This window comes from Mandrillus leucophaeus, unplaced genomic scaffold (assembly GCF_000951045.1).
Source record: "Mandrillus leucophaeus isolate KB7577 unplaced genomic scaffold, Mleu.le_1.0 Scaffold835, whole genome shotgun sequence".
NCBI lineage: Eukaryota > Metazoa > Chordata > Mammalia > Primates > Cercopithecidae > Mandrillus > Mandrillus leucophaeus.
The window spans coordinates 496,040-513,343 of record NW_012109086.1 but is presented as its reverse complement, the minus strand read 5'-3'; the positions used below and the strand labels follow the sequence as shown (position 1 = coordinate 513,343).

At 42.6% G+C, this 17,304-nt stretch overlaps 1 protein-coding gene across 1 annotated transcript in view; it reads left to right on the top strand.

Annotated features, from left to right (window-relative positions):
- Positions 1 to 6: 6 nt before the first annotated feature.
- TMEM45B (transmembrane protein 45B) overlaps positions 7 to 17,304 on the top strand; it is a 41,508-nt gene continuing 24,210 nt past the window's right edge. Inside the window, exon 1 of the mRNA XM_011968272.1 lies at positions 7 to 44. The gene's annotated coding sequence lies outside the window, so the exon portion shown is untranslated. The remainder of the gene's footprint in view (positions 45 to 17,304) is intronic.

Here is a 17,304-nt window from a genome sequence, read left to right as displayed (position 1 = left end):
GCGTGCGGCGCGGGCTGCAGACGGCTGCGAGGCGCTGGGCACAGGTCAGACGTCCGTACCCGCAGGGGGCTGGAACCTGGAGGAGGGCTCGAAGGGAGAGAGGGCCCCGCCAAGGAGCGGGGCTGTGATGGAGAGGGGGTTCCGACTCGCAGGGGACCTGCGGGGGAGGGGACGCGGACAGGGAGGGGCTACGGACTGGGAGGGGTTCTGGGACAGGGTTGGAGGCTCCGCTAGGGGAGGACGGGAGGGGATGGAGGGCCCTGGTGTCGCGGAAGCCCACCTGGGGCCCCCTCCGGGCTTCAGAACTGGTGCGCACACTACTCCCACCGCCCCCAAGTGCCTCTGTCCGGCTGGCCGCGGCCCTGGAATGAATATTCCTCGGTCCCCCGCGAGTCAGGTCTGCCGCGTTGCCGGGTGAGGGGAAGGTGTGAAGCCCCCGACCTCCGTCTGCCCCGTGAGTCCGGGGACGCGCGCCCCTGGGGATGCCATCTGGCCCCTGGGCTGTGTCCAGTCACAGCTCACATAGCTCTGGGCACTGGTACCCCAACTGCCTTTCCTTGTTAGCTGCGATACACAAATACACGAGCCAGATCCTTTCCTGAGGCCAGGAAGCCTGGAATCTAATAACGCGGCGGTGGATAAAGTCCCTCGAGCCAGCGCTTAGCTTCCGCTAATGGAACCAGGGATAGAAGCGGATGTCAGGTGCAGTGGGGGGAGAAATTTGCGGGGGTGGCTCTGTCTAGGGCCAGAGAAACAACCTCTGAAACTTTGATCCAGTCCTAGAGGGAAGAAAGATGTGAGTTTCAGCCAGGGAAACCTAGCACTGTAAGAAACAGAAACCCTTTCAAAATTTGAGGGCAGGTAGCTCTCCTAAAAGTTGCAGAAATGGCCACTTCTTTCACGTTCTCTGCCGCTTTCTCCTCCCGCGCCTTTTTGTCTCCTAGGGTCGCATAGCCTTCCGAACAGACCTGCCTACAGCATTTTACCTGCAATTTTACACTCATTGTAATAGGAAGGATGGCTTATTGTTCATGAGAAACGTGTACTGTTTTTAACCGGATGTGTAATATCTTCAGTGTAACCTGGACGTTGTGCAGTGGGAAGTTATGGAAAGAATCGGGACACATGGTTAGGTAGGGGCCCAGTAGCGTCACACTTAGCTCTTCGTGACTGTGAGCTTCTTGATTTAATAAGGATATTGGCTCCCTCTGTTCCTGGGGTTTCTGGGAAGATATGGAAAAGATATGGAACTGATACGAAGGTTTTATTGCATATGGCCCACTGATTTTACAAGCGGAGGTGCCTGAGATAAGCAGAAGGTGAGGCATGACCTCTGGCTGTGCATTATTTGTTATGATATTACAGGAGCCAAGCATTCCATTTCCTTCTTTTTAGGGAGCTTTGATTTCCTCTCACATCTTCATGAAGATGGAAACAGTGTCCCAATTTACTTATCCTCAGGCCACACCTGTTCCCATTTATTCCATGAGTTCCTCCCACACCCTTCTGGTCGGTGTTGGTTGTGATGGCCGAGGCAAAGCTATTGAATCTCACATTTGGCACCAGTTATTCCTGTTTCTCATCTCCCCCGTACCTTCAGTTAAACATCAGCTGCCATACTTAACTGTTCAAAGTACAGATGTGACCTGTGTTGGGTGTAATCAAAAGATTATCTCTTTTCCTCAAATGTAAAATGGGTGAGGACAGTTTCACCACACAGAGTCACTCCCCTAGTCAAAGTCCTTGCTATTACAAAACTTTTTATTGTAATAGAATTGAAGTCACTAGTGTGTCATCAGCTAATGGCTATTATATATTATAGACACATTCCATATTCGTTTCTATAGACAGGTCATAAGACAAACACTAGATTATTCCCAGTGTGAGACCACACTGAATATGAACAATTAGAGGCCACAGGTGAGTGCTGTCCTCCTCACACTTTCTTTGAACTCTTAAGCTTCTACCCTTTTAACCAGCCAGCCCTCTCCTCGAAACCTTCACTGAGGCTAGAAACAAACACAAAGAGACTATTCGAATTTTAGCGAATTTTGTCTCTCTTTTCTGTTCTCTTGTGTAAAAATTAAATGGCCACAAGCTACACCACTGGAGGAAAAAGGAAAGTCAAAAGGTGTATCAGCCTCCTGTATGTGATGCAGAGTTCAACTGAATATAGCAAGGTACACACCCGCGTTCTCCTTGCCAGGACTTAGATATCCTAAGCCTTTATCTTGCTGGTTGTTGAAATCATAATGAGGCTTTACAGAGCACAAGGTGATGTTTGTAAACAGCACTGTTCAGGGAAGGTAAGAATCCGCATTTCAAAAACAAGGAGATGGAAACAGAGATATTGTGTATGTGGTCCAGGGTTCGTCAGTAATTCAATGGCAGAGCCAGAACTTAAACCAGCATTCCTTCCAGAATGCCACAGCTGCCTCTGCAGTGGTTTTCGTTGTTCTTGTTGAATTTTGTGATGGAAGATTGTGATTTGTTTTTCTTGAACACTTAATATGTTTTCTGACTTGAATTGTTAGAATCTAAACTTAGAAACTCTCTTGTTTGGTATATCTCGTGCCCAGCTTTGTTCCATATAATTACAAAAATATCTTAGAGCTGGGTATAATCTTAAAGATTGTCAAGTCCAATCTTGTGGTTTTTCAAGAAGAAAACTGGATTCAAGAAAAATAAAGCAAGTACCTCATGTTGCTTCCCCAAATCTACTTCATTGAAGAATTGGAGCTACAAACAATGTTCAGATTATTGCTCCTTCTGTCATGTGGTCCCTTGAGAATTTGCCAAATGTATAAATCCAGTGACTGACTTCGATGTACTTTTTTGGTTTGAGGTCTGTGACAGCAAACATAACCTCCCTCAAATGCCTATGGACCTTCTAACTGTAGCCGTTATTATAGTGGCTAAAGACACAGAGCTTTACTTGTCTTATTCCTAGCACAGTGCCCTTAGCAGGCATACATAAAACGTGGTCAGATAAATATGTCAGATAAACATCTGAAAAAGTGTGAGATGTCATTAGAAGTTCATTCAGCTACAAGAACAGAAAACCCTGCTACAGCAGCTTAAACAAGTAAGGAGTTTGTTTTTCTCAGAGAACGAGAAGTCTGGAGGTGAGAAGGCTGGGGCTGGGAAAGGGGTTCCGATGTGAACGTCATCTGAGACAAGTTCCTTCTGTCTTCCCGCACCACCCTCCTTAGCATGGTGCTTTCATCCCCACTTTCCCAAGCTGCAGCACAAAGACGGGCAGAGGCGTGTGCCAGTAGAGTCTTGTCTTGTCTTGTCTTTTCTGTTTTCTTTTCTTTTCTTTTCTTTCTCTCTCTCTTTCTCTCTCTCTGTCTCTGTCTCTTTCTTTCTTTCAAGACGGAGTCTCACTCAATGGCACGATCTCGGCTCACTAAAACCTCCGCTTCCCAGGTTCAAGTGATTCTTCTGCCTCAACCTCCGAGTAGCTGGGATTACAGACATGTGCCACCATGCCCAGCTAAGTTTTGTATTTTTAGTAGAGATGGGGTTTCACCATGTTGATCAGGCTGGTCTTGAACTCTTGACCTCGTGATCTGCCCCCTCAGCCTGCCAAAGTGCTGGGATTACAGGTGTGAGCCACCGCGCCTGGCCTGTCCTTCTTTATAATAAATAATAATAATAACAGCTTTTCTGGTAGCCCACCCCAAAAGACTTCTTACATGTCATTGGTCAGAACCATGTCACATACACACTGTTAACGGTAAGGGAAATTGAGAGAATCTAGTGTTTTAGATGGACACGTTGCCAATACATCAAAATAAGAATTTTGGGCCGGGCACAGTGGCTCACACCTGTAAATCCAGCACTTTGGGAGGTCAAGGCAGGTAGATCACCTGAGGTCAGGAGTTCAAGACCAGCCTGGCCAACCTGGTGAAACCCCATCTCTACTAAAAATACAAAAAATCAGCCGGGCGTGCTGGCAGGCGCCTATAGTCCCAGCTACTCAGGAGGCTGAGGCAGGAGAATCGCTTGAACCCAGGAGGCAGAGGTTGCAGTGAGCCGAGATCGTGCCACTTGCACTCCAGCCTGGGCAACAAGAGCAAAACTCCGTCTCAAAAAATAATAATAACAAAATAGGAATTTTGTTAATAAGGCAGGGGAGAGAATGAACATTGGGTAGGCAGCCAGCAGTGTCTGCCATAGTGTGTTTGATGAGTCATAGATCCTGTCTCTAAATAGATTATTTGTTTTGGTTTTTTGTTTGTTTTACTACAGTTTGTTTTGCAGTGGGTCTAGGGGAACTTTTTTAAATGGCAGAGTGCAAGGACCACTCTGAGAACTGCTAGTTATGTAGGTCTGGGTTGTGTCTATACATCTCCATTACGGACTGGCACGTCAGGTCATCTGAGGGCAGGTGGTTGCGGGAATACATTTTGAGAAACACCGAATGTCGGATAGTTTAGCAGAAGCGCCTTCATTTTATTTCTGTTAGCTTTTTGCCTCACTCCTCTTGAGGAGTATTACTTTATTTTTTAATTTTCTACTTTGGCCAACATAAATCAATGCATAATCTTAGAAGTCATTCGTTGTAGAAGGTTTTTACTGAGTTTATACTGAATACATAACCCTAGCGGCAATTACTTCAATGCTTTGGGTTGTGTTTTTCTGATATTAACATATCCTAAATAATATGCAAATACTGGCCATTTCTTCTTCTCTTTTCCAGTTCTGGATGACATCTATTGACATCCTACCAGAAAGGATGAGGGGTTTAGCTCCTTTACACCCCCACCCTCCCTCTCACCTTTACATCCCTTTCTTTTAAGTTCCCAATATGGTTATATCCTAAATTTCTGATATGTCAATGTTTGGCGTTTACATTATCATGACCATGTATATATTATTCCCAACTAAGGCATGTGATACACCATGATCTTTACATTTCCCTTCTTGACCAGTCTTTTCTCCCTCCCCCTGGAACAGGGTGTAGGAATTGCTACGTTTTCTTTAGTTGTTTAGTTGTTTGAGAAGTCATCACCAAGGAGACATTTTCTGGAGCCAAGGAAACTCATGGGGGCCCTCTGAGTGCTGCTAATTGCATGGAGCTGTTGAGTGGGAAAGAAAACCAGGCCGCCATCAAGAAGCATTTGGGGTAAATTTTCTAAGCACATCTGAAAAGCAAGAGTCTAGAATCTCCACGGTCCCTGTCTGTTGTGATTTATTTTCTCATTCTAAATACATATGCACTTTTTTTTTTCTATCTAGGCCATCTCTTGTGGAATACATATGTACTTTCATACCCAATTATGTACAGTTTTTGTAATTTTGCGCCTTTTTCTTGAAGAAGGCTCCCAAAAGTATCTAAGATTCAGGCCCCATAAGATGCAGTTGCTTTTTGAGCTTGTGCCCATTTAAGATGTCACTTTTCTTCCTTCACACTTGATTGCTGGTTTGGCTGGGTATGGGACATTAATTAGAAATCATTTCCTGTCCCAATTTTGAAAACATCGCTCTACTTTCTTATGGTGCTGTTGAGAAGCTGATACCATTCTAATTCCTGATCCCTTGTATTTCGTTTTAATCTCTGGGCATTTGTAGGGTTTTCTTTATTGCTGATATTCTGATATTTCATGATGTTGTTCTTTAATGTTGGGGTGGGGTTTTTTGGCGGAGGGGAAACAGGAAGGTATTGGTCACTGTCTTAGGTATTTTATAGGCCTTTTCAATCCAAAAATTACATTCTTCAGCTCTGAGTGGCTTTCTTCTGTTATATAATTTTCTCGTTCTTTCTTTCTGAAGCTTAAATTACTTAGACTGAATCTGAAAATGGGATCTCTTGGATCTGTCCCGTAATTTCACCTTTTTTATTTAAAAAAAAAAAATCCCATGTTTTTTAGTTCTAATAAATCTTCCAACACTGCTATTAAATGTTTACATTCTACCATTGTATTTTTAATTCTCAGAAGCTTTTATCGGCGAGCGGTGTGGTCTTCTAAATGGTTTTTACAGTATCCTGTTCTCATTTCATGAATGCAGTATCTTCTATTATTTCTCTGAGAATATTCAGTCAGTACTTTTTCTACATTTTAAAAGTTTTCTTCAGCTACCTACAATGTCTGTGTCTATTTTCAAAGTGACTTTTAATGTTGCTTTTGGCCTGCCTCTCACGTTGGAAGCTTTATTCACGTATACGTGTTTAGGGATGGTGTGCGTCGTCTGTGAGCGTGGCTTGTAGTTTGGCGGGCTTCATTGTACGGTGGTTAGACAGAGAAGGCCTTTTTGATGGCTTATCATTGTCTGTCTCTAGTGCTTTCTAGTACATATAATGGGTTTCTCTGTAGAAAGATCTCATTTTTAGGCATTTATTCCTGTTTGAGAAAAGTCAAATAATAACTTAGATGTATTTATTATGTTATCTGCTTAATAGCAGAGGTTCTTGTTGTAAGGTGGATACGTGGAAGTCTAGGATTCAAAATGGGAAATGTGTCCTTGACTCTGCCTCCACTTCGAAGTTCCTGATGTTCTCCACGTTTTCTTTTCTATTGAAACATAAAAATAAAAAAACTTCGAGATATTAGGGAATGAAAACTCTTTGAATACATGTACAACTAATTACTTTTTGATAACTATTTGCAAAATATTCATTACCCACCTACAAGGAAACAGTCACTAATCCAGTGTAAATTAGGGCCTCTGGAGATGCTCCCTGCCTTGCCAGTGTTTTTCTTTACAAGTTGTGTAGGTGGAGGGCTTAGCTAAGATGGAAAAGTATCATTGGCACAGTGTTTTTCTTTGACGGATTACATTGGGAAAACACTTTTCTAATACCTCTAGAATTTGGGACAGAATTTCTGCCCTTGAAGATGACCCTCCAAATCCATGCAGTTTTTCCCTTGTGCAGCCCAACAGTGATCATCAAAACTTGGAGCAGATTCATCTTTATTTTCTTTTTTTCTGGGAAAGGTTTAGATCAGGTGAAGGGAACAGATACTACGTATGATAGGAATAGTTCCTGCTTTAGCTTCCTAAGGCCTCTCTCTTGGAAAGCCTGCCCATTAGACCCTGGAGTTTTTGCTGTTAGCTTTTCCTTCTTAGATGCCTTCAAAAAAGACTGCAAACTTCCTGACAGCAGGGGCCCAGGCTTGTCACCTCTGCAACTCCATCGCCCAGAACAGTGCCTTATGCATAATAGGCACTTGATAAATGTTAGTTGACTTAAATTGACCCTATTATCTGTTTTAAACTAGCCCTTCCTACCTGTCCCCTTGCTACTTCCTCTGTTTCTCTTACATCTTTTTATGTCACCACCTCTTGGATGATGCTACCTCATTCTCAAATCTGATGGTATGGAATAGCTATAAGAAAACAAACTTAGAAGATCTCTAATTACTAGGACTCTAAGCAGAATTTCCAGGATTGAAAACTCCCCATATCACCTTATTAAATATCTAATTATTTCTTAGGTTATCACCAACCACCCTGCATTGAGTCCCTCCTGAGCTACAGTTCAGTTTGGATTATTTTTTCCTCATGTTCCATCCCTTGACTGTAGTGCCCTTCCCTTCCTTCCAGTGTCTGTGATCGGCCTCCACTTTGATCCAGAGCTTCTCTTTGATCTGTTCTAATGGTCATTTTTCTGCCTCCTCCCCTACATGGATCTACCATCTGGCATATTTTATACATTATACAAAGCACATTTTTGCACCGGTTTCAGAATAACTACCTGTCAATCAGACAGACATCTTTCAAACCTAACTCAGACCCACGATGAAAGTCTCTCTCCTCTGGCCATTACTGAGATAGCTCCTGCTTTGGTCTCACTGGGGCTGTTTATTTCTCTATGGGAGGTTCTAGAACAGTAACTAAACTACAGTGCAAAACAGTGGTCTGTAGATTAGTGTTTCTCAATCATCAGCACTAACAATAGAATCTAAACTCCCAAGGACCTGGAGACTTGGTCGAGAACAGCCTGGCATAAGTGCAGTCTCTCTTAATACTAAAAAATGTATGCTACCCCAAAATATGTCTGTATCTGTTTGAAAATGAAAATCATTTTTCCAGAATCTTTAGGTGAAATTGATACTCAAGTATTATGTTCATCTTGTGATTTCAGATATGATCTGGGGGGAGAGGATTCACATATATGCCAGTCTGTGAGACACAGTAGTAGAAATCAAAGGACTTATCTAGAGCTAAGAATTGTATGAAAATAGTGATGGTACCAACAACTTTACCAATGGCTAGATTTAGGAGACAGTGTTCTCTTGATTCAACATTGAGGCTAAGCTGCATCAGTTCAGTTCAGTTCAAGAACTATTATTATATAATATCAAGCTTGTGCTAGTTTATGATAGAGATAATAAGGTCTCTGCTCTTGAAGATTCTGCAGACTAATAGGTAAGACATATGTCACTATATAATTTTAATATAACATGATAAGTGATAAAAAAATCATGGTATGTATAAGGTCCTTTGAAAACACAGAGGTGGGGCACTTAGCCCAGCCTGGAGGTTCACAGAGGCTTCCTGGAGGAGATAAGGCCTAAATACAGAAACCAAGTAAGAGGAATGAAAAGGATGTGCAATTTAGAGAGACAACATGAGCAAAGGGGACACTGTCAGGTTCACGGCAGGGAGAATTGGAAGGTGATGCTGGAGAGGAGCCACATCCAGGTATACCTAATGCAAGGGGACGTGGACCCCTCCACAGGCTGCTGGTTAGCCAATGGAACATTTTCTATTCTCTAGTAGTGTAGTCACATGTACACGGAAGGTGGATGACTGGCTGCGGGGTGGAAGGATTCATGGACAGCAGGACTAGAGGCCTCGCAGTCATTTAGGAAAAAGACTAATGAAAGCCCAAATGAGATCATTGCTGCAGGAACAGAAGGGAAAGAGAAAATACCAAGATACTTGGGGAAGTGAATTTAGTAGAATTTTGGTGTCTTTGGTGGCAACGATGAGGGGAGAAGAGAGTCCGGAATGACTCCCAGGATTCTAGCTTTCTGGGTGACTGGACCTTAAGCCATTGCCCAAGTTTGGGATATGAGAAGAGAAGCCGATTCGGTGGGGAAAGAAGATGGTGAATTCAGTGTTGGACATACTGATTTGAGGTGTCTAAGAAACATCTATATGTTTATGTGCATGTCTGTCTATTCAGCAGGTTGTTGGATCTAGGAGTCTGAGACTTAGAGACAAGGTCAGAGCTGGAGATGAAGTTGTGGGAGTCACCAGTGTGCAAGTGGTGATTAATCCATGGGTGTGTGTGAGAGTTCTTGCAAGGGGAAGAGGAAATGGAAGTGAAGGCTTATGCAAGGAGGACTGTTGAGTAAAGTGGAAGAGCCCAGCCTCTGCCTATTCACTAATGTCAGTGCTGAAGCAGCTCACTAGCAGTGGACGCTGAGGGAAGGAAGAAAGGAGACTGTCTGTAGACTGCAGCACTTTTTCTAAGAGGTGGAGAAGGCGCAGAGCTCGAGCCTTGAAGAAATGTTCCTTAGTGGCCTGGCATCTCGGAAATGTGACTCCATGACTTTGGAGAGATCTTTCCATTATTATTTTCCTTGAGCACCCAGAAAGAAAATTATGAGCTAAATGTATTCTTTCACATGCCTGAGTTAAGAATAGTGTTAATTACTGAAATATATGTAAGGGTTTTTTTGTTGTTGTTGTGTTATTGTTGTTTGAAAACTAAGCTTACCTTTGAAGTCCAGAGATGTCCTTTCACTCTTAATGTATGCTGAGGTGACAACTAGTAACTGCTGCTTTGTAGGTAATATCCATAGCCTTAGTTTCATCCTCTCTTCTCCATGACTAAAACTTGCTCCAACTTCTACATTTCGTTTTTGTGATGTATTAACAAGAAGCAAAGACGTAAAGGGATTTCAGAATTCGGAAGAGCCATGGAAAGTCCCTCTTCCAAACTCCCTATTTAACAAATAAAGAAATTAGGACCCTCAGAGGCTTTGTGTCTCGCTCAAGGTCACAGAGTGAATTCCTAGCAGCATTCAGGCTAGGACCCAGGTATTCTGACTCAGTGGCCAGTGTTCTTGTTAGATAGTGAGAAAATAGAATTTAGTCCAATTTGTTTTTCAATCTCGAATTCAGGATCCAGCAAAACTGCCTAATTTTCATGACAGTTTGAAGAAAGGCCCAGATCAAATGTCACCTCCTCTGTGAGGCCCGCCCGGTTTCTCAGATGAGAGTTACCCACTTTGTGTGCTATATGCTAGGACTGCTACCAGTACGTCCCAGGACAATCAGTCTTTCACAAGTATTGTCATGTGGCTCTTAACGACAGGGACATGTTCTGAGAAATGTGTCGTTAGGCGATTTTGTTGTGCGGACATCCTAGAGTGTACTTACACAAACCCAGATGTCATAGCCTACTACACATCTAGGCTATGCGGTGTATAATGTCAGTACTGAGCATACGCCCTGTTAGCAGATGCTGAAGGGAGCCTGTAGGCGTGAGCACTTTTTCCAAGAATTGACTTCAAACCTGTACAGCACGTTACTGTACCACACACTGTAGGCAGTTACAGCACAGTGGTAAGTATGTGTGTATCTAAACATGGAAAACATGCATTCAAAATACAGTATTATGGCCAGGCTCAGTGGCTCACACCTGTAATCCCAGCAGTTTGGGAGGTGGAGGCAGGCAGATCACCTGAGGTTGGGAAGTTCGAGACCAGCCTGACCAACATGGAGAAATCCCGCCTCTACTAAAAATACAAAGTTAGCCAGGCGTGATGGTGCAGGCCTGTAATCCCAGCTACTCGGGAGGCTGAGACAGGAGAATAGCTTGAACCCAGGAGGTGGAGGTTGCCATGAGCCAAGATCGTGCCATTGCCCTCTAGCCTGGGCAACAAGAGCGAAACTCCACCTCAAAAATAAAATAAAATAAAATAAAATAAAATAAAATAATTAGCTGAGCGTGGTGGTGCACACCTGTGCTCCCAGCTATTCAGGAAGCTGAGGTAGGAGGATCACTTGAACCCTGGGGCGGAGGCTGCAGTGAGTTGAGATCGTGACACTGCACCCCAACCTGGGCTACAGAGTGAGACCTTGTCTCAAAAAAAAAAAAAAAAAAAAAAAGGTATTTTAGTCTTATGGGGCCACCATCATACATGCTGTCTGTCATTGACCAAATGTCATTATGCGGCACCTGACTGTATACAGCTGTCTACTAGATTATAAACTTCTTGCAGATAAAACTATTCGTTTTATCATTATCCATTATATTATTTCCTTAGCACCCAGAAGAATCCTATATTTAATTGGCTCCTATGGAAAATTTTAGAAAGAGAGAGACAGCAGGGCTGAGACTATCTTCTGCTCAGGAACCAAAACGAGCTGGGAGATAACAGAGTTCTTTTTCGTAGTAATTGTATTCCATATCATGGTGAAATCGTGCCAGAACAAGCTTCAGACTCTTTCTGGTCTTACTCCTTCAGACCGTGCTGTTCCAAAGAACGTCCCATACAGGATGTAACAATGATGGCAGTAGCTGTCAAATTCTAAAGAGGGGGATAGACTCTGGACTTCCTCAGACCCCTGAGGCCACTGTAGAGCAGGGACGTGACTTAACTGAAGTTCAAGACTACAGCCACAGTCACATCCACCTGTGAGCAATGGAGGACTTTCAACACGGAACCCTCTGCTTCCCCTGCATTCTGTTACTAAGCAGCTCATAGAATGCAAAGAGGTATTAACCTTGTTATTTGCAGAGTTACAAAAAGCTGAGTCAGGTAGGTTTGGCTGTATTCCAAAGCAAACCCAGACCAGAAGCCACCTGAGAGTTCCTGCTGGCAAAGACAGATTCAGAATGTATAAAAACGATGAAAATAATATTCTATGATCACCCTATAACCTACTTCCTTACTGACCAAACACACGTCTCATTCCCATTAAAAAGTTATGCTCAGCCACTACCCTCTCTAGGATTATGTGATGTTAGACAGTACTTTTGCCCATTTAGGGTCAGCTACTCAGAAGCAAAGAACAGCAACTTTAGGTCAAAAGTATATTCTCCTAGGAGAGAAGCCCAAGTCTCTCCCCCATTATTGCGGGATAGTGTACAAGCACCAGACTAGAGAGGAAGCTAGCACTTATTAAACATGTATTCTAGTCAGCTGCTAGACATTTTCTGGTAAGCCTCACAGGATCCCTCCAAGGTGGTATTAATGTCCCTGTTTTAGAAGGAGGAGTACTGAGACTCAGAGACATTAGGGAACTTGTCCAAGTCTTACCAGTAAAAGTGGCAAAACCAGGATTGAACTTAGGTCTGACACTACGTAGTTCATATTCTATTATGTGACTATATTCCTCCTTAAAGGAAAATTTAGGAATTCAGTTTCCTTTAGGAAGATGTAGGAAATAGAATGTACTGAAACTAAGATAACAGGTGACTTAAGTCTTTTCTAACTCAGCCTCCCTCAGGCCCATGTGTGAGTCAGTTTCTATCCTTTCCCTGAGACTCTTGGGAACATAGGACCATAATGTCTGCTTGATTTTACTTTTAAGTATATTCTTTTGGTCAGTCCCAATCTAACAAAATGTTAAGATTTAATGCATTCTATCCATGCAAGATAATTACATGTGGTTTTGCTTGTTAAAGAAGGTGGAAATGATATAGGGTAAAGAGAGTAAATGACATTATCTAGTTCACTCCCACCATATAGACGATTGGCTGTAACTGCTTCTCAGCCTTTGCATGTGTTATGTGCTGTGACTAGAACTCCACCCACACTACCTGACTAATGCCCGTGTGTTTTTCCAGGAAGCTTTCACGACACTACCCTCTATAATCTTTCTCCTATCTCCTCCAGGCTGAATAGGAATCCTCCCTTTGTTTTCATTGTTATGATTGTTCTCTGTATACTCTAGTAAAGTATTTTTATATTAATCATAATAGTTCAATTAACCAGTTTTCTGATTCACAGTTTGAGCTGGTTATAGGCAAGGTCCTTCTGTAAAGGGTTGATGAAATTTACTTTTAAGAGTAGAAGGATAGACAAAATGCCAAGACAATTCAATAGGGGAAAAGAATAGTCTTACTAACAAATGGCTGGGACACTTGGATATTCACATGTGAAAGAATAAAGTTGGATCCCTACCTCACACCATATACAAAAATTTAGTCAAAATAGATCAGAGGTCAGGTGCAGTGATTCACACCTGTAATCCCAGCACTTTGGGAGGCCAAGGCTGGATCATCTGAGGTCAGCAGTTCTAGACCAGCCTGGCCAACATGGTGAAACCCTGTCTCTATTAAAAATACAAAATTAGCCAGGTGTGGTGGCACATGACTGTAATCCCAGCTACTCAGGAAGCTGAGGCAGGAGAATCACTTGAACCTGGGAGACGAAGGTTGCAGTGAGCCGAGATCGCGCCATTGCACTCCAGCCTGGGAGACAAGAGCAAAATTCAGTCTCAAAAAATAAATAAATAGATCAGACACATAAATACAGAGCTACAACTATACAATTCTTAGAAGAAAACATAGAAGTGAGTTTTCTGACCTTTGGTTAAGTAGTGGTTTCTTGGATATGACATCAAAAGCACAAACAAAAGAAAAAAAGATAAATTGGACTTCATCAAAATTACAAGCTTCTGTGCTTCAAGGACAGCATCAAGAAAAGACAACTCACAGAATGGGAGAAAATATTTGCAAATAATATATCTGATAAGAAACCTGTATCTAGAATAAAGAACTATTACAACTCAATAATAGACAAATAATCCAATTAAAATGGGCAATGTATTTGAGTAGGCATTTCTCCATAGGTTTACAAATGCCCAATAAGCACATGAAAAGATGCTCAGCATCACTACTCATTAAGGAAACAAAACAACAAAATACCACTTCAAGACATAACAAGTGTTGGCAAAGATGTGAAGAAATTGCTGGTGAGATTGTGAAAGGGTCTAGTCACTTTTGAAAAGTCTGACAGTTTCTCAAAATGTTAAACATAGAGTTACCATCTGACCAAGTATTCCACTCCTAGGTATACAGTCATCACCCTTTATCTGCAGGGGATATGTTCCAAGACCCCCAGTGAATACTAAAACCATGGATAGTTAGTTCCAAACCTTTTATACACTATTTTGTTTTCCTAGATGTATATACTTATGATAAAGCTTATATAAATTAGGTATAGTAAGAGATTAACAATAATAGTAGGACTATATTAGAACTATATGTGTACTAGAACAATTACAATATACAGCTTACAATTTCATGGATGAAGATTTATTTTTACTGTAGATCTTAACAACCTCAGCATACTATTTTTTTCTTTCCTTAGTAAGAACTTTCATGTTTCCACTTAAACAAAACACTTGACAACTTCTCTTTGGCATATTCGAACTGCCAGCATCACTCCTTTTTCATTTTGGAGCCATTAGGTAAAATAAGGGTTACATGAACACAAGCACTATGATATCATGACAGTCAACCTGATAATCCAGACAGCTTACTAAGTGACTAATGGGCAGACTGTGTGTACAGTGTGGTTATGCTGGAGAAAGCAATGATTCATATCCAGGGTGGGAAGGCATGAAATTTCCTTATGCTACTCAGAATGGTCTGCAATTTAAAATTTCTAAATTATTTGTTTCTTGAAGTTTCGATTTAATGGTTTTGGACCATAATTGACTGCAGGTAACTGAGACTGCAGAAAGCAGATCTATGGATAAGGGGAGACTAGTACATATCCAAGAGAAATGAAAACATCTATACACACAGAAACATGCGATTGTTCACAGCATCATTATTCATAACAATTCAAACATCCATCTACTAACAAGTGAATAAACAAAATGTGACACATCCATACAATGGAATATTATTTGGCCATAAAAAGGAATGAAGTGGCCAGGTGTGGTGGCTCATGCCTGTAATCCCAGCACTTTGGGAGGCTGAGGCTGGCAGATCATGAGGTCACCAGTTGGAGATCAGCCTGGCCAATATGGTGAAACCCCATCTCTACTAAAAATACAAAAATTAGCAAGGCATAGTGGTGGGCACCTGTAATCCCATCTACTCCAGAGGCTGAGGCAGGAGAATCATTTGAACCCAGGAGGTGGAGGTTGCAGTGAGCCAAGACCATGCCATTGCACTCCAGCCTGGGCGACAGAGAGAGATTCTGTCTCAAAAAAAAAAAAAAGAAAAAAAGGAGCCGGGCGTGGTGGCTCGCACCTGGCACTTTGGGAGGCCGAGGCAGGCAGATCATGAGATCAGGAGATCAAGACCATCCTGGCTAACACAGTGAAACCCCATCTCTACTAAAAATACAAAAAATTAGCCAGGCGTGGTGGCGGGCACCTGTGGTCCCAGCTACTCGGGAGGCTGAGGCAGGAGAATGGCCTGAACCTGGGAGGCGGAGCTTGCAGTGAGCAGAGATCGTGCCACTGCACTGCAGCCCAGCCTGGGCGACAGAGCAAGACTCCGTCTCGAATAAATAAATAAATAAATGAAGTGCTGATACCTGCTATATCATGGATGAATCTTGAAAACATTATGCTGAGGGAAAGAGGCTGCATCTTGTATGATTTAATTTACATAAACTGTCTAAATTAGGCAAATCCACAGAGACAGAAAGCATATTAGTGACTGCCAGGGGCTTGGGGACTGGCGGGAAATGGGAATGACTACCAATGTGTATGGGAATTCTTTGGGGGTTGGTAAAAGCATTTTAAAATTGAATAGTTGTAATTTTATCTAAAACTAGATAGCAATAGTGGTTGCATAACTGTTAGTAAACCAAAAAATATGAAATTGAACACCTTAAAAGGGTGAATTTTATGGTATGTAAATTACATGTCAATAAGAGTGGTTTTTTTTTTAAGTAGAAGAGTAATGGCAAGAAAGTACAGAGAACCATCTTAGGGTGACTTTCAGAGCCATCAGGAAAAACTGTCACAGAAATAAAAAGTTAAAAAAGTAAGGTTGTTGAAATCTTTGTAGCTTCTTTGTTATACACCTGAGAGTTATTTTTCATAGTGATTTAGTAATTAAATCTATAAAAGGAAATGTAAGTGTTAATTGGCCGGGTGTGGTGGCTCACACCCATAATCCCAGCACTTTGGGAGGCCAAGGCAGGTGGATCACCTGAGGTCAGGAGTTCCAGATCAACCTGGTCAACATGGTGAAACCCCATCTCTACTAAACATACAAAAATGACACGGGTGTGGTGGCACACCTTTAGTCCCAGCTTCTTGGGAGGCTGAGGCAGGAGAGTTGCTTGAACCCAAGAAGCAGAGACTGTGGTGAGTTGAGGTTGCGCCACTGCACCCCAGCCTGGGAGACAGAGGGAGACTCTGTCTCAAAAATTAACAGAAAAATAAAAAATAAAAGGAAATGTAAGTGTGAATTGATGAATGGATAAATAACATATGGCGTTATGGGCAGAATTGTGTCCCCCCCAACCTCCAAGTGTATGTTGAAGTCCTCACCTCCAGTGCCTCAGAATATGCCTGTGTTTGGAGCCAGGGTCTTTAAAGAAGTAATCAAGCTAAAATGAGGTCATTAGGACAGTAATCCAATATGACTGGTATCCTTATAAGAGGAACTTTAGGGCCGGGTGCGATGACCAACACCCATAATCCCAGCACTTTGGGAGGCCGAGGCAGGTGGATCACCTGAGGTCAGGAGTTCCAGACCAGCCTGGCCAACATGGTGAAACCGCGTCTCTACTAAAAATACAAACAATTAGCTGGGCATGGTGGCAAACACCTGTAATCCCAGCTACTCAGGAGGCTGAGGTGGGAAAATCACTGGAACCCAGGAGGTGGAGGTTGCAGTGAGCCAAGATTGTGCCACTGCACTCCAGCCTGGGCAACAAGAGCGAACCTCTCTGAGAAAAAAAAAAGAAAGGAACTTTAGACACAGACACCTGAAAGACCATCTGAAGACACAGGGCGAAGGTGGTCATCTACAAGCCCAGGAGAGAGGGTCTCAGACTTCTAGCTTCCAGAACTGTTAGAAGACAAATGGCTGTTAAGTCCCCTAGTGCTTTTTTTTAAGAAAAGAAGGAGCTAAAACTTGACTTTGTTACAGCAGACCTGGCAACGAGTACAGATTTTGATACCAAGAAATAGGGTGCTGGTGAGCAGACGTGGCTTTGGAACTAAACAGTGAGTAAGGGCTGGAAGAGTTTGGAGGTGCATGTTGGAAAATGCCTAAATTGCCTTAAAGAGATTGTTGATAGAAATGTGGACATTAGCCGGGCGCGGTGGTTCATGCCTGTAATCCCAGCACTTTGGGAGGCTGAGGCGGGCAGATCACTTGAGGTCAGGAGTTCGAGACCAGCCTGGCCAACATGG